We start from the raw sequence: 17,478 nt of genomic DNA, 5'->3' as shown, positions 1-17,478 counted from the left end.
CCTCCTTCCCACCTATATATAATGGAGGTAAGAGAGGCTTTTGGCACCCCAAGCCATAGTGCAGCCCTCTCTCCCTCCACAACTTTGTGACACCCCGTAGCTAGTTCGGTACGACACGACGAAGCCCTACCGGAGAATCCATCTACCTCTTCGTCTCTCTTGCTAGATCAAGAAGGCGAAGATTGTCATCGAGATATACGTGTGCTGAACTCGGAGGTGCCGTCTATTTGGTACTAGATCGGGCGGAGTTCGTGGGACGCTTGCGATTTGGATCGCGAAGACGTTCGACTACCTCAACCGTGTTTCTCGATGCTTATCTCTTAGTGATCTACATGGGTATGTGGATCCGATCTCCCCTCTCGTAGATGATTATCACCATGATCGGTCTTGCGTGTGCGTAGGAAATTTTTTGTTTCCCATGCAACGTTTCCCAACATTGTGCCTCCACACCGCTCCAAATGGAGATAGCATCCGCAAGGGTGTGAACTTCGGGATACATCGTCGTCTCCGCGTGCCTCGGTTATCTCTTACCCAAGCTCTTTACTTATGCACTTTACTTTGTGATAGCCATATTGTTTCTTGTTATATATCTTGATATCACTTAAATGTTTATCTTGCTTAGCATAAGTTGTTGGTGCACATAGGTGAGCCTAGTTGTTCTAGGTTTTGTGCTTGACAAATTAAATGTTATTTTTATTCCGTATTTGTTCAAGCCTAAACCGTAATCATTTTAAAGCGCCTATTCATCCCCCCTCTAGGAGACATACATGTCCTTTCAAACCTAAACTTTATTATGTAAGCTAGGAGGCATGGGCACACCAGCAAGGGTTGCAGGCACCGGTGGTGGCGGCACCGATTATCTAGGGTTTGAGCGGGAGGGGGACTTTGGAGGGGTGTAACACCCAAGATGCGATCCTATTCTTATTTTTGGCACGAGGGTCTTGACACGAATAGAAGCGCATCTCGTCATTTTGCAAGAATGGATATCGTTACAAGTACGTGTACACAAGAGAAGAGTATATGGAATTGGCTTACACTCGCCACAAGCGACGACATGATCAACACAACACATCAATACATCCAATCATCATAGAGAAGAACAGGGTCCGATTACGGACAAAATCAAATGATAAAAGAACGACGTCCATCCTTGTTGTCCCAAGCTGTCGACCTCGAACCGTCCTAAATCGAAGATGAAGCAGAAGAAGAAACTCCAAATAGAATAATCATCGCGCTCACGTCAAGGTATCGCTTTACTTGTACCTGCAACTGTTGTTGTAGTAATCTGTGAGACACAGGGACTCAACAATCTCATTTCCAAAGGTACCAAGACTAGCAACGCTTAATGGGTGAGGTATGGTTAAGTGGTGAGGCTGCAGCAAGCACTAAGCATTTATTTGAGGAGGCTAATTTACGAGTACAAGAATAAAAGGGGAATGATCTACGCATAACAGACGTGACTAATGATGCTCTAATGAATGATCTTGAACACCTACTTACGTCGGACATAACCCCATCGTGTCCCCTTCCGGAAGCAGTACTCGCGAGAAGAGTCAATCACAGTTACGCGCACAAGTTTTAATTAAGTTTACTTCAAGTTATCTAGAACCGGATGTTAAACAAAGATTCCAAGTTTGCCACATAACTGCGGGCACGACTTTCCGAAAGATTTAACCCTGCAGGGGTGCTCCAACTAGTCCATCACAAACTACCACATGCTGCATCGGAAACCTCGACCGCGGAAAACCCATGGTCTCCTCGGATTCTTGGTGGAAAACCTCAACCTCGAGATAGGCCAAAGTATCCTCGGAATCCATCGCACAAGAAATTCGACAAAGGTAAAACAAATCTAGCAAGGCCGTCCGATGTGTCAACGATCCCGATAGGAGTTGTGTATCTCGTTCTCAAGACACGAAGGATGAACGATGGTTACCACGCCAAAACACCGAGTTGCCCTGGGAAGCATTAATAAGCTGCCCTCGATTGGACCAAAACATTTGTGGAACAATCCCAAAAATGTAGGGGGTCCCAATAGTGAGTAGCCAAAACTTTGGGGCCAAAAGCAAAACAAAAAACCCAATCAAAAGACCAAGCCTTTCGCCTTTTACCATGTTAAATGTTGTTAAACATGGCAATGGCAAGAGGTGAAGGAAAAATAAACTACAGTATCTAGGCATTTTAAAGAAGGTCGGAAACAACATATAGCATTTCTGAAATGACCCCATATGTTAATTTCGAAATCTGTCCAGATCTGATCTAAATATATTTTGTACTTATTAAACAATAAAATAAAGTGAAGCACGTGATTCTATACGTTATTCTAGTCGGTTTACATAATAGAACATTCGAAATGGAGCTACGATTTAAAAGATACGAGCAACACAAGATCACACGGTAAGAATGCAACATGTATGCAAATTTCAGCCACGAGCATGGTAAAACATGGATGCACAAGATAATATGAAGCTACATGGATATCTAGGCAAGTTTAAACGAGGTCGGAGCAACAAATAACAATTATGGAAAGTCCCCATATGTAATTTTGAATTTCCTTCAGTTCTGCCTAAAACACAATTTAAGAGTTATTAAATAGCAAAATAAATGTCACCATGTTATTCTATTTCTCTCCAAGTTATATATGTGAAACATTTTAATCGGAGCTAAACTTAATTAGTTATGAAATAAATCATTTTAACATGACATCTATGCAAATTTAGTTAAATAGCACATTTAAATATTACATGCATAATAGTGGCATATTCTTAATCTACACAAAATTCTGCACATTTCACGTATTTAATTTATTTTAATCCGATGCACTGTTATGTAATTACGAGCATTTTAAAATATGCATATATTCTGAAATTATATACGTCCTCACAATTAAATAAATTCGGCCACTAGAAAAAAACATGGGCCGAATCTTGATCTGGCCCAACAGAGGCACATGGCTCGCGTGATGACTAAGTGACGCCCAGGGCGTAGCTTAGCAGGAAGGCTGGGGCCAACCTTGGGCATTATAGGTTGGCTTGGGGAGGTGGCTCGGCCTTGCGGAGTGAGGCAGCGAGGCTAGGCCGCGTGGGGCGCCAGTCCATGCTGGCGCAGGCAGGGTGCTGGGCTACGGAGCGGGCCGATTAGGCCGGCTCACGTAGGGTCAACGCGAGCGACGAGCTCGTCGTCTCCCGAGCGTGCAGGGAGGCCATGGCGGCGGCGAGGAACGGAAGCGGGACTGGGGGTTCCCGGAGGCAGATCCGGCCTCGGGGCCGCCGGATCTGAAGTGGGGCAGCCGACAGCAGTGCTCGGGGTCGGGGCGGCGGCATCCTGCACGGCAAGCGGCCATGGCTTTGCGGGGAGCTGCTGGCGGCACGGGGCACTCCGGTGAGGCAACGAGGGGCGGATGCGCAAGGAGGTGACGTGCTTCGGTGCCCTCTGAACGGAGGTGGAGCAGATTGGGGAGGCGGTTTCGACACTTCAGGGGAGCCACGGGAAGACTTGGGCAGCTGCGAGCACTGGCTTGCGGTGGCCCGATGCGGGCCCGGGCAGGCTGGATATGGGTCCTGCGGGCCTGTGGCGTCTCGGAGGAGGCGCGGGTCAGTTGGCTGGCGGCAGCGCTAGGGTTGGGGCATAGAGCCCGAGGTGGAAGAGGGGTTATGGTCCAAATTAGGCAGGTTGGGGTCTATTTATAGCAAAATGGGGTTAGGGTTAGCTATTTTAGCATGGTTCGAGCCATTCGATCGTGATTTGACGGCTCTGATCGTGGGTTAGATTAGGTGGACTATGGGTTGTGTAGAGTGGTAATGGGCTGATATGAGATGGAGTTTGTGGCCCGAGACACGCGTTTTAAAAACTCCAAAAACTTCTGACAATTAAATGATGGTGGTGCCGCTACGGTCGACCGTTCGGTTATCAAACGGACTCCGGTTGAGATGAAATTTGGTAGGTTGTCCACCTATAACAATATAAGTCCGCCCGCTAAGGTTCGATCAATCCGACAATATTTTATACTTACTTTTGAAAACAATATCTTAATGGTGCCGCGGGCATGGACGTCTGTGGTTGGTCTCAAACGATCCACCACAAAAACGGAGAGAAGCGACAGCTACTAAGAGATGCAAGTTGTGAAAATTGACGACAACGGAGTGCCGATGCAATGCAGATGTGCGAATGGTGCGATGAAGAATGAAAAAACAAAATAATTAACAAGGCAGCAACGGAATAAAAGGGGAATCTTCTGGATGGTCGGTTTCGGACTGTTATAACTCTCCTACACTAACAAGAGATCTCGCCCCGAGATCTAAGAATGAAAGGAAAAGAGGAAGAGGTAAAACTTAGTTGCTCCTTGACAAACGAGTGAAACCAACGATCCTTTATGGTTGCAAAGAGACGAAGAATGATGTGAGAAGAAAACAAGAATTCAAACAAAATTTCAGCAGTAATTCGGTAGGAAAGAGGGCAAAATTGATAAGATGAAAAGAACTTAGAAAGGATTTCATGACACTCCGGTTGAATGGACAAGCAAGGGAAGAACATGATCTTGACAAGACGAGATGATGGAACAAAGAGAGCAACATCACATGCCCCTAGAACAAAAGAATAAAAACTATATCTTTAGAGAGAAGAGAAAAGAGAAGAAAAAGAAAGCTTCCACCACAATTGAATTTTTAGAGCAACCATACAAGAAGAATTGAGTGGAGTTGTTGTGAGGCGAACAACGAAATAAGAAGTTTGTTATGGGTTATGGGAAACATCTCAAAATTATGAGGTGAGAACCAACCACTAAGAGAAACAATTGATTGCTTGGGAGCAACAAGAGATGAAAACTTCTTCCACCAAGAGGGTACATTGAGAACCTAGATAAACGGTAATCACCATAATAGGAACAGTCCTTAGGAAAGCTTTAGGTGAAATCGAGCCAAGATAGCATGAATGAACAAATCATAGGTTGAAAATATCTCATGATCAAATAATTTGATGGGTTTAAATATCTCATTCTTGAAACAAATTATCTTCAAGACTCCTCATGAATGAAAAATGCTATAATACCATCTCAAAAGATAATGAAGGAAGAATTGCACTTGAAATGCGAGAGAAAGAATACTTGAGGTTCTCCAACAAGGAACTGGAAGAACACCTTGAGAATGAATCGAATCCTTAAAGAACCACCATGAAGAACTTATGTATACAAAAGGATAATCAAAAGACATCAAGGTTCAAAAGAATAAGATTATGGCCTTGCAAAGATTTAGACCAAGCTTCATGAAGGGATACTTGAGAAAAACTTGGAACTTCGGAAGAAAAGATAAGAACACTTGGGATAGAGAATTAGATATCACGAACAACTCCAGGAAAGAAGGATTGAATTCACCTTGAAGAACAAGAATAATAATAATGTAATGCCTATCCTTCATCAAGTTAAAATTATGACAATCAATGGATTTAGCATACCACTTATTCTTTTTGAAAAATTGGAGAGAGAGAGATACAGCACAAACTTGAAGAAGTCTTGGAAGAAACACCATAAGAATTTGGAATGTAAGAGGACAAGAGAGCATGATTCGATTAGAGAATGGTTGAACAAGCCGCAGGTAAGAATTCACAAATGAATGAAATTACCATGAATGAATGAAGATACATGAGAACAAAGAGATCATGATCGACCTGAAGAATTTAGAACATATGTGGACATTAGAAATGAATGGGATACATGAGAATGAAAAGATCTTGCGCCGCCTAACGGAAAACTTGAATGAGGCACCAAAATAATTGAGAGACGAACAAAGAGACAACAATTGAGAAGAATTTGAGATTTAAAGCTAAAAGGTGAGAATGAAGAAATCTTCTGAGATGATGGCCTTTGGAGGATTGAGAAATGAAAACAACTATGTAATCCACCGGTTAGATATGGAAGGAATTACTCATGACCAAAAACAATTTGAAAGGATAGAAATAAGCTAAGACAACAAATCTTAAAAATAATGGACAAAGATTTAAGAGAAACACTTATTCGGTCTTCAATGTGGAGAATGATGAGAATAAACACCACCAAAATTACTGAGACACTCCGAGATAATGAAGAAACAAAGGTTGAGCCAATGATGAAAATTAATTGGAAGCGATCTTGAAGATGGAATATGACTGATGGAATCCATTCTTACATCATATTTGAAAATAATTAGAGATCCTCGCAGACGATTAGGAAATCCATGTATGATCCTAGGTAAACATGTGGGTTATGGGCCCACAAAAAAACACCGTTGAAAAGATTGCTTAGATTTAAAGACATTGCACCAGTACAAATGAAGAACTTGGTGAGATGAGAGCCTTGAAATAACTGAAGGATTTGAATGAAAACATGAAACTTCTGAGATATCTACAACAATCCAGATAGAATAGAGAGAGGATGAATAAATAAGAGAGAGTTGAATAAGAATTTCCAACACATGAACCGTTTAAATGATGAAAAGGATATGATGAACACCGAAATCTTGAATTGAATCCACGAGAGAAGAACACAAAAATGAAGAATGATGAACTTAGAACTTGAGCATATTCACATGGAACACAAAGGATACATTATGGAGGAAAAGATAGGGGAAGCATAGATGAAATGAAAGGCACTAGGATGACAATTTATTCATTGAAGAAAAGGGCGGGAGGGTGGGGAAAAACAAAGACAACTTGGGACAGATCAGATGAACTCCGGAAAGAAATAAGAGAATTGATCTTGCAAAATTTGGAGAGGATTGTATTATCTTGAAGAGAAGTACTCCAGATGGAAAATAATTTCATGACAATTTCGGTTTGAAAATAATTGATAAACAATTTGATTGAGCAAAAGAATTTATACTCTCATATAAATATGAGAACACCACTTCAGAAGGATATGAGATCACCACTTGACATCAATGCAACTCGAATTACCATACTCCAACAAAACAAAGGATGAGGCTTACTAAACAAGCTGGAATCAAATATATGACAGAGATTCTACGTGATATTTTCTTGGTCAGGTTCGCACGGGCTCGACCGTACATTGGATTGTCATATTGAAATAACGCTCGAATGTGCTCCCTAGGCGCAGCAAACTACAAGGCTTGACAAAGCATAACGAGACTATCCTCTTTAAAAAAGACCGTGAACAAACAAATCCACTAGATGTCGAACCCCAACCTCACATCATGTATCTGTTGGGAGATAATTCTTGGTAAATACTTAAATTCCCACCTAAGAACTCATAAAAGTTTCTGGTTATGCAATCGGGTCCACGAATACAAGAAGTAAAATCCATCACCCAACTCCTAGCAATAACACTGCCCAACCGGTGTGTCACATATGTCAACACATAACTAGAGCTCTCGGAAACTCATCTACCTCAGACCCTCATAATCACAATGATACCAAGTATTGAAGTACATCCGAACGCTCTCCACCGGTACTAGGGATGCTAGACTCCTCTCTCCACTACTAGTATTGAAGTAACTTCGAACATCCTCCGTCTTGAGATACTAAGGAAAGTGAACGATAGCGAGTGTGACAAGAATCCCCTGGAGCTCAACTCCTCGATAACAAGAGGCACCAAGAACAAAATCCCGGTCACAACGACATCGTAGAGGTTCCAAATACCCGCCTGATCCTAAATTTTTTTGAGTTAGAAGAGGAGTAGAATTAAAATTCCTAAGTCGTAAACCCCACCAGAGTAGGGAAGAGGAGTAAAATGAATCATATTCTCTGATATATAACTAGACTCAAAGTAGTTTTTCACTAGACTCGGCTCGGCCAAGTTCGATCAATCAATGGGGCTCCTAGGTCGGTACTTCTCTGATACCAACTTGTAACACCCAAGATCCGATCCTATTTTTATTTTTGGTACGAGGGCCTTGACAGGGATAGAAGTGTATCTCGTCATTTCACGAGAATAGATATCGTTACAAGTACATGTATAGAAGATAAGAGTATATGGAATTGGCTTAGACTCACCACAAGCTACAACATGATCAACAAAACACATGAATACATCCAATCATCATAGAAAAGAGCAGGGTCCAACTACGGACGAAATCAAACGATAAAAGAACGACGTCCATACTTGCTATCCCAAGCTGCCGGCTTGGAACCCATCCTAGATCGATGAAGAAGAAGAAGAAGAAGAAACTCCAAACAGAACAATCATCACGCTCACGTCAAGGTATCGCTTTACCTGTACCTGCAACTGTTGTTGTAGTAATCTGTGAGACACAGGGACTCAACAATCTCATTTCCAAAGGTATCAAGACTAGCAAAGCTTAATGGGTGAGGTATGGTTAAGTGGTGAGGCTGCAGCAAGCACTAAGAATTTATTTGAGGAAGCTAACTTACGAGTACAAGAATAAAAGGGGGATGATCTACGCATAACGGACGTGACTAACGATGATCCTAAACACCTACTTGCGTTAGACATAACCCCACCGATTCCTCTTCCGGAAAAAGAACTCACGAGAAGAGACAGTCACGGTTACGCACACAGTTGGGAAGTTTTAATTAAGTTTACTTCAAGTTATCTATAATTGGATGTTAAACAAAGTTTCCAAGTTTTCGACATAACCGCGGGCACGGCTTTTCGAAAGATTTAACCTTGTAGGGGTGCTCCAACTAGTCCATCACAAACTACCACACGCTGCGGCGGAAACCTCGACCGCGGAAAACCCATGATCTCCTTAGATTCTTGGTGGAAAACGTAAACCTCGAGATAGCCCAAAGTATCCTCGAAATTGCTCACACAAGACGTTTGAGAAAGGTAAAACAAATCCAGCAAGGCCGCCCGACGTGTCAACAATCCCAATAGGAGCCGCATATCTCGTTTTCAGGACACGACAGACGAGTGATGGTTACCACGCCAAAACACGAGTTGCCCTGGGGAGCGTTAATAAGTTGCTCTCGGTTGGACCAACACTCATCAGGAGCACTCGCCCAGGGGTTGATTAATTATCCATGGGTTAATTACTCCCTATGCGGTTCATTAGTTATTAGGAAAATATAGTACCAATATTGGGCCTTGCCAGACGAGTTTTATCCCAAAATAAAAATCTAGGGGGCCCCATAAATACCCCAAGCATGTTAGGAGCGCTCATTTATGGAACATAACACCGGTAGTCGAAACTAAGGAGGCAAAAGCGGAACAAAACACCCAGCCAAAAGACTAAGACTTCCACCTTTTACCACGTATATAGGTGCATTAAATTAAATAGAAATAATATGGTGATATAACAAGTAACTATTTTTTTCAAATGGAAGCAACTATACCTACAACTAGCAACGCTATATGAAGGCTGAGCAGGCGGTAACGTAGCCAAACAGTGGTTTGCTCGGTTGTGGAAAGGTTAGAGGCTTTTCATAGCAATGTTGGGAGGCTTATTAAACATGTGGCAAGCAGCAAGACATAGCGAAAGAAACGAGTCAACTAGCATGGCAATGATAGTAATGGTATCTAGGGAAATGGTCATCTTGCCTGAGATCCCACTTGGAAGAAGAACGAATACGTGAAGCAGACAAACCAACGTAGTCGAACGAATCCTCACACTCCGACACGCTTGCGGAACTCAATCGAGAAGAAGTAACCCGGAAACAAGAATCAACACACGATATGTTGGGGAATGTAGCATGGGAAACAAAAAAATTCCTACGCACACGAAGACCTATCATGGTGATGATCATCTACGAGAGGGGAGATCGGATCCACATACCCTTGTAGATCGCTAAGAGGAAGCTTTAATAAACACGGTTGATGTAGTGGTACGTCTTCACGATCCGTCCCACAAACCGTCCCACGATCCGTCCCACGAACCGTCTCGTGATCCGTCTCGATCAAGTGCCGAACGGATGACACCTCCGCGTTCCGCACACGTACAGCTCGATGACGATCTCCACCTTCTTGATCCAGCAAGAGAGATGGGGATGTAGATGAGTTCCCCGGCAGCGCAACGATGCTCTGGTGGTGTGGTGATCTATTCCTGCAGGGCTCCGCCCGAGCTCCGCAGAAAACCGATCTAGAGGAAGAACTACGAAGTAGAGGTTTAGGGTTGCACATGGCAAAGTTGTGTCTCAAACAGCCCTAAACCAGTAGTATATATAGGAGGAGGGAGGGGAAGGCCTTGCGACACAAGGGAGGAGCCCTTGGGTCGGCAGAAGTGGAGGAGGGAGGAGTCCTCCTCGAATCCCACTTGGATTAGGACTCCTTCCTTAATTTCCCACCTCTTTTGGATTTTCCACTTTTTCCTCATGGGCTTTCCTTGGATGACTTTGTCAGCCATTAAGCCTTATTGCGCATCCAATAAACCCACGTGGACCCCTTGGGGCATGGTGGGCCCACCCAGTGGGCCCCCGGAAACCATTCGACACTCCTGGTACACTACCGGCAATGCCCGTAAACCTTCTAGAATCCAAATACCAACTTCTTATATATCAATATTCGTTTCTGGACCATTATGGAACACCTCGTGATGTGCGGGATCTCATCCAGGACTCCTAACAAAACTTAGGTCACCAACACATATAACTCAACTATACCGAAATGTCAGTGAACCTTAAGTGTGCAGACCCTGCGGGTTCGAGAGTTATGCACACATGACCTGAGACACTCTCTGGTCAATAACCATTAGCGGGACCTGGATGTTCATATTGGCTCCCACATATTCTACGAATATATCTATCGGTTGAACCTCTATGTGAAGGATTCAGTTAATCTCGTATGTTGTTCCCTTTGTCCTTTGGTATGTTACTTGCCCGAGATTCGATCGTCGGTATCTCCATCCCTAGTTCAATCTCGTTACCGGCAAGTCTCTTTACTCTTTCTGTAATACAAGATACCATAACTAACTCCTTAGTTACATTGCTTGCAAGGCTTGTTGTGATGTTGTATTACCGAGTGGGCCCCGAGATACCTCTCTGTTACAGGGAGTAACAAATCCCAGTCTTGATTCATGCCAACCCAACAGACACCTTTGGAGATACATGTAGAGCACCTTTATAGTCACCCACTTACATTGCGATGTTCGATAACCCAGAAGGTATTCCTCCGGTGTCCGGGAGTTGCATGATCTCATGGTCATAGGAACAGATACATTGACATGCAGAAAACAATAGCAATAAACTGACATGATCATACGCTACGTTTATAGTTTGGGTCTTGTCCATCACATCATTCTCCTAATGATGTGATCCCATTATCAAGTGACAACACTTGTCCATGGTTAGGAAACCTTAACGATGTTTGATCCACAAGCTAGTCAACTAGAGGCTTACTAGGGACAGTGTTTTGTCTATGTATCCACACATGAACAAAGAAATATAATAATAACTAATTTATTATTGCCTCTAGGGCATATTCCCAACAGTCTTCCACTTGCACTAGAGTCAATAATCTAGTTCACATCAATATGTGATTTTAAGGAATCCAACACCCATATAGTTCTGGGGTTTAATCATGTCTTGCTTGTGAGAGAGGTTTTAGTCAACGAGTCTGAACCTTTCAGATTTGTGTGTGCTTCACAAATCTCTATGTTATCTTGTAGATGCTGCTACTACGTGCCATTTGGAACTATTCCAAATGACTGCTCCACTATACGAATCCGCTTTACTCCTTAGAGTTATTCGGATTAGTGTCAAAGCTTGCATCGACGTAACCCTTTACGACGAACTCTTTAATCACCTCCATAATCGAGAAAAATTCCTTAGTCCATTAGTTACTAAGGATAACTTTGACCGTTGTTCACTGATTCAATCTTGGATCACTCTTTGTACCCCTTGACATACTTATGGCAAGGCACACATCAGGTGCGGTACACAGCATGGCATACTTTAGAGCCTACAACTAAGGCATAGGGGACGACCTTCGTCCTTTCTCTTTCTTCTGTCATGATTGGCTTTTGAATCTTTACTCAAATTCATACCTTACAACACAGCCAAGAACTCCTTCTTTATTGATCTATTTTGAACTCCTTCAAAAACTTGTCAAGGCATGCATTTCATTGAAAGTTCTATTTAGCATTTTGATCTATCTCTATAGATCTTGATGCTCAATGTTCAAGTAGCTCTATCCAGGTTTTCCTTTGAAAAACTCCTTTCAAACAACCCTTTATGCTTTCCAGAAATTCCACATTACTTCTGATCAACAGTATGTCAACCACATATACTTATCAGAAATTATATAGTGCTCCCACTCACTTCTTTGGAAATACAAGTTTCTCATAACCTTGTATAAACCCAAAAGCTTTGATCATCTCATCAAAGCGTATATTCCAACTCTGAGATGCTTCCACCAGTCCATAGAAGGATCGCTGGAGCTTGCAAACTTGTTAGCATCCTTAGGATCGACAAAACCTTCTGGTTGTATCACATACAACATTTCCTCAAGGAAACCGTCGAGGAAACAATGTTTTGACATCCTATGTGCAATATTTCATAAATAATGCAGCAACTGCTAACATAATTCCAATAGACTTTGAGCATCGCTACGAATGAGAAAGTCTCATCATAGTCAACTCTTTGAACTTGTCGAAAACATCTTTGCGATAAGTCGAGCTTTTCTTAATGGTGACTTGTCACCATCATCGTCTGTCTTCCTTTTAAACATCCATGTGTACTTAATAGTCTTACGACCGTCAAGTAGTTCTTCCAAAGTCTATACTTTGGTTTTATACACGGATCCTCTCTCGGATTTCATGGCATCCAGCCATTTGTCGAAATCCAGGCCCACCATCGCTTCTCCATAGCTCGTAGGTTCATTGTTGTTCAACAACATGACCTCCAAGACAGGGTTACCGTACTACTCTATAGCAGTACGCGACCTTGTCGACTTACGAGGTTTGTAGTAACTTGATCCGAAGCTTAATGATCACTATCATCAGTTTCCACTTCAATTGGCATAGGCGCCACATGAACAACTTCTTGCGCCCTCCTACACACTGGTTGAAGTGACGGTTCAGTAACCTCATCAAGTTCCACCACCCTCCCGCTCAATTCTTTCGAGAGAAACCTTTCCTCGAGAAAGGACCCGTTTCTAGAAACAAACACTTTGCTTCCGGATCTGAGATAGGAGATGTACGCAACTGTTTTGGATATCCTATGAAGATGCATTTATCCGCTTTGGGTTCGAGCATATCAGACTGAGACTTTTTCACATAAGCGTCTTAGCCCCAAACTTCCAAGAAACGACAGCTTAGGTTTCTCCAAACCATAGTTCATACGGTGTCATCTCAACGGAATTACGTGGTGTCCTATTTAAAGTGAATGCGGTTGTATCTAATGCCTAACCCAAAACGATAGTGGTATTTCGATAAGAGACATTATAGTATGCGCTATATCCAATAGGGCGCGGCTATGACGTTAGGACACACCATCATACTATGGTGTTCTAGGCGGCATGAATTGCGAAACAATTTCCACATTGTCTTAACTTTGTACCAAAACTCGCAGCTCAGATATTCGTCTCTATGATCATATTGTAGACAGTTTATCCTCTTGTCACGACGATCTTCACTCTGAAATAGAATTGATCTTTTCAATATTTCAGACTTGTGATTCATCAAGTAAATACTCATGTATCTACTCAAATTGTTAGTGAAGTAAGAACATAACAATATCCACTGCGTGCCTCAGCACTCATTGGACTGCACACATCAAAAAATGTATTACTTCCAACAAGTTACTTTCTTGTTCCATCTCACTGGAAAACGAGGCCTTCAGTCATCTTGCCCATGTGGTATGATTTGCATGTCTCAAGTGATTCAAAATCAAGTGAGTCCAAATGATCCATCTGCATGGAGTTTCTTCATGCGTTTATACCAATAGGTATGGTTTAAATGTCTCAAACGTTTCAAAAATGAGTGAGTACAAAGATCCATCAGCATGAGTGCCACAAGTAAGTGGTACTCTCATTACTACTTTGTATCTTTTGGCATCAATATTATGAACATGTGTAGCACTACGATCGAGATTCAGTAAACCATTGAAGGTAATTATTCAAGCAAATATAATAACCATTATTCTCTTTAAATGAACAATCGTATTGCAATAAACACGATCCAATCATGTTCATGCTCAATGCAAACACCAAATAACAATTATTTAGGTTTAACACCAATCCCGATGGTAGAGGGAGCGTGCGATGTTTGATCACATCAACCTTAGAATTACTTTCAACACACATCGTCACCTCACCCTTGCTAGTATCCTTCTAATCCGTAGCTATAAATTCAAGTTACTAACACTTAGCAACTGAACCGGTATCTAATACCTTGGTGCTACTAGGAATACTAGTAAGGTACACATAAATATCAGGTATATCCAATATACTTTTGTCGACTTTGCCAGCCTTCTCATCTACCAAGTATCTAGGGTAGTTCAGCCTCAATGACCGTTTCCTTCATAACAGAAGCACTCAGTCTCGGGTTTGGCTTCAACCCTGGGTTTCTTCACTAGAACAACAACTGTTTTCCCATTTCATAAAGTATCCCTTCTTACCCTTGCCCTTTCTTGAAACTAGTGGTTTTACTAACCATCAACAATTGATGCTCCTACTTGATTTCTACTTTCGCAGTCTTAAACATTGCGAATAGCTCAAGGATCATCATACGTATCCTTGATATGTTATAGTTCATCACGAAGCTCTAGTAGCTTGGTGGTAGTGACTTTGGAGAACCATCACTATCTCATTTGGAAGATCAACTCCCACTCGATTCAAGCGATTGTAGCACTCAGACAATCTGAGCACATGCTCAACGATTGAGCTTTACTCCCTTACTTTGTAGACAAAGAATCTTGACGGAGGTCTTATACCTCTTAACAAGGGCACGAGCATGAAATCCCAATTTCATCTCTTGGAACATCTCATATGTTCCGTGACGTTTCAAAACGTCTTCGGTGCCCCAATTCTAAGTCGTTAAGCATTACGCACTGAACTATCACGTAGTCATAAAAAACGTGTATGTCAGATGTTCGCAACATCCACAGACGATGCTCGAGGTTCAGCACACCGAGTGGTGCATTAAGGACATAAGCCTTCTGCGCAGCAATGAGGACAATCCTCAGTTTACGGACTAAGTCTGCAAAATTGCTACTATCATCTTTCAACTAAATTATCTCTAGGAACATATAAAAACAGTAGAGCTACAACGCAAGCTACAACATACTTTGCAAAGACCTTTTTGACTGTGTTCATGATAATTGAGTTTAGCTAATCATATTACTAATAACTCCCACTCAAAATAGACATCCCTCTAGTCATTTGAGTGGCGCATGATCCAAATCCACTAACTCAAGTCCGATCATCACGTGAGTTTAGTATAGTTTTAGTGGTGAACATCTCCATGTTGATCATATCAACTATATGATGCATGCTCGACCTTTCAGTCTCTTGTGTTCCGAGGCCATGTCTGTACATGCTAGGCTTGTCAAGTTTAACCTGAGTGTTCCGCGTGGGCAACTGTTTTGCACCCATTGTATGTGAATGTTGAGTCTATCACACCCGATCATCACGTGGTGTCTCGAAACGACGAACTGTAGCAACGATGCACAGTCGGGGAGGACACAATTTTATCTTGAAATTTTAATGAGGAATCACCTTATAATGCTACCATTGTTCTAAGCAAAATAAGGTGCATAAAAAGGATTAACATCACATGCAATTCATAAGTGACATGATATTGCCATGATCTTGTGCTTCTTGATCATCATCACCAAAGCACCGACATGATCTTCATCGTCACCGGCGCCACACCATGATCTCCATCATCGTGCCGCCATCGAGGTTGTCGTGCTATCGATGCTATTACTACTAAAGCTACAACCTAGCAATATAGTAAACACATCTACAGGCACAAACGTTAGTTTAAAGACAAACCTATGGCTCGTGCCGGTTGCCGTAGCATTGATGTGCAAGTAGATATTTAACTATTACAACATGATCATCGCATACATCCAATATATCACATCATGTCTTTAGCCATATCACATCACATGCATACCCTGCAAAAACAAGTTAGACGTTCTCTAATTGTTGTTGCATGTTTTACGTGGCTGCTATGGGTATCTACTATGATCGCATCTTACTTACGCAAAAGCCACAACGGTAATATGCAAATTGCTATTTAACCTTTCTCCAAGGACCGCCTCGGTCAAATCCTATTCAACTAAAGTTTAAGAAACAGACACCCGACAGTCATCTTTATGCAACAAGTTGCATGTTAGTCAATGAAACCTGTCTCTCGTAAGCGTACGAGTAAGATTGTTCCGGGCAGCTTTAATCCAACAATACCGCTGAATCGAGAAAAGACTAAGGAGGGCATAAAATCGAACATCAACGCCCACAAAAACTTCTGTGTTCTACTCGAGATTTCATCTAAGCATGAACCTAGCTCATGATGCCATTGTTGGGGAACGTAGCATGGGAAACAAAATTTTCCTACGCACACGGAGACCTATCATGGTGATGATCATCTACGAGAGGGAGATCGGATCCACATACCCTTGTAGATCGCTAAGCGGAAGCGTTAATAAACGCGGTTGATGTAGTGGTACCTCTTCATGATCCATCCCACGAAACATCCCACGATCCGTCCCACGAACCGTCTCGTGATCCGTCCCGATCAAGTGCCGAACGGACGACACCTCCGCGTTCCGCACATGTACAACTCAATGACGATCTCTGCCTTCTTGATCTAGCAAGAGAGACGGGGATGTAGATGAGTTACCCCGCAGCGCGACGACGCTCCGGTGGTGGTGGTTATCTATTCCTGCAGGGCTCTGCCCGAGCTCCGTAGAAAACCGATATAGAGGAAGAACTATGAAGTAGAGGTTTAGGGTTGCATGTGGCAAAGTTGTGTCTCAAACAGCCCTAAACCTCTAGTATATATAATTGGAGGGAGGGGGCAGGCCTTGCACCACAAGGGAGGAGCCCTTGGGTCGGCCGAAGTGGAGCAGGGAGGACACATCCTCCAATCCCACTTGGATTAGGACTCCTTCCTTAATTTCCCACCTCGTTTGGATTTTCCACTTTTTCCTCATGGGCTTTCCTTGGATGACTCTGTCAGCCCATTATGCCTTATTGCGCATCCAACGAACCCACATGGACCCCTAGGGGCGTGGTGGGCCCACCCAGTGGGCCCCTAGAATCCATTCATCACTCCCGGTACACATCCGGCAATGCCCGAAAACCATCCGGAATCCAAATACCAACTTCCTATATATCAATCTTCGTTTTTGGACCATTCCGGAACTCCTCGTGATGTCCGGGATCTCATCCGGGACTCCTAAAAAAACTTCGGTCACCAACACATAAAACTCAACTATACCGAAACGTCACCGAACCTTAAGTGTGCAGACCATGCGGGTTCGAGAACTATGCAGACATGACCTGAGACACTCTCTAGTCAATAACCAATAGTGGGACCTGGATGTCCATATTGGCTCCCACATATTCTAAAAATATATCTATCGGTTGAACCT

This window comes from Hordeum vulgare, chromosome 6H, assembly GCF_904849725.1.
Source record: "Hordeum vulgare subsp. vulgare chromosome 6H, MorexV3_pseudomolecules_assembly, whole genome shotgun sequence".
NCBI classification, from domain to species: domain Eukaryota; kingdom Viridiplantae; phylum Streptophyta; class Magnoliopsida; order Poales; family Poaceae; genus Hordeum; species Hordeum vulgare.
Note: the sequence above shows the minus strand (reverse complement) of the source record.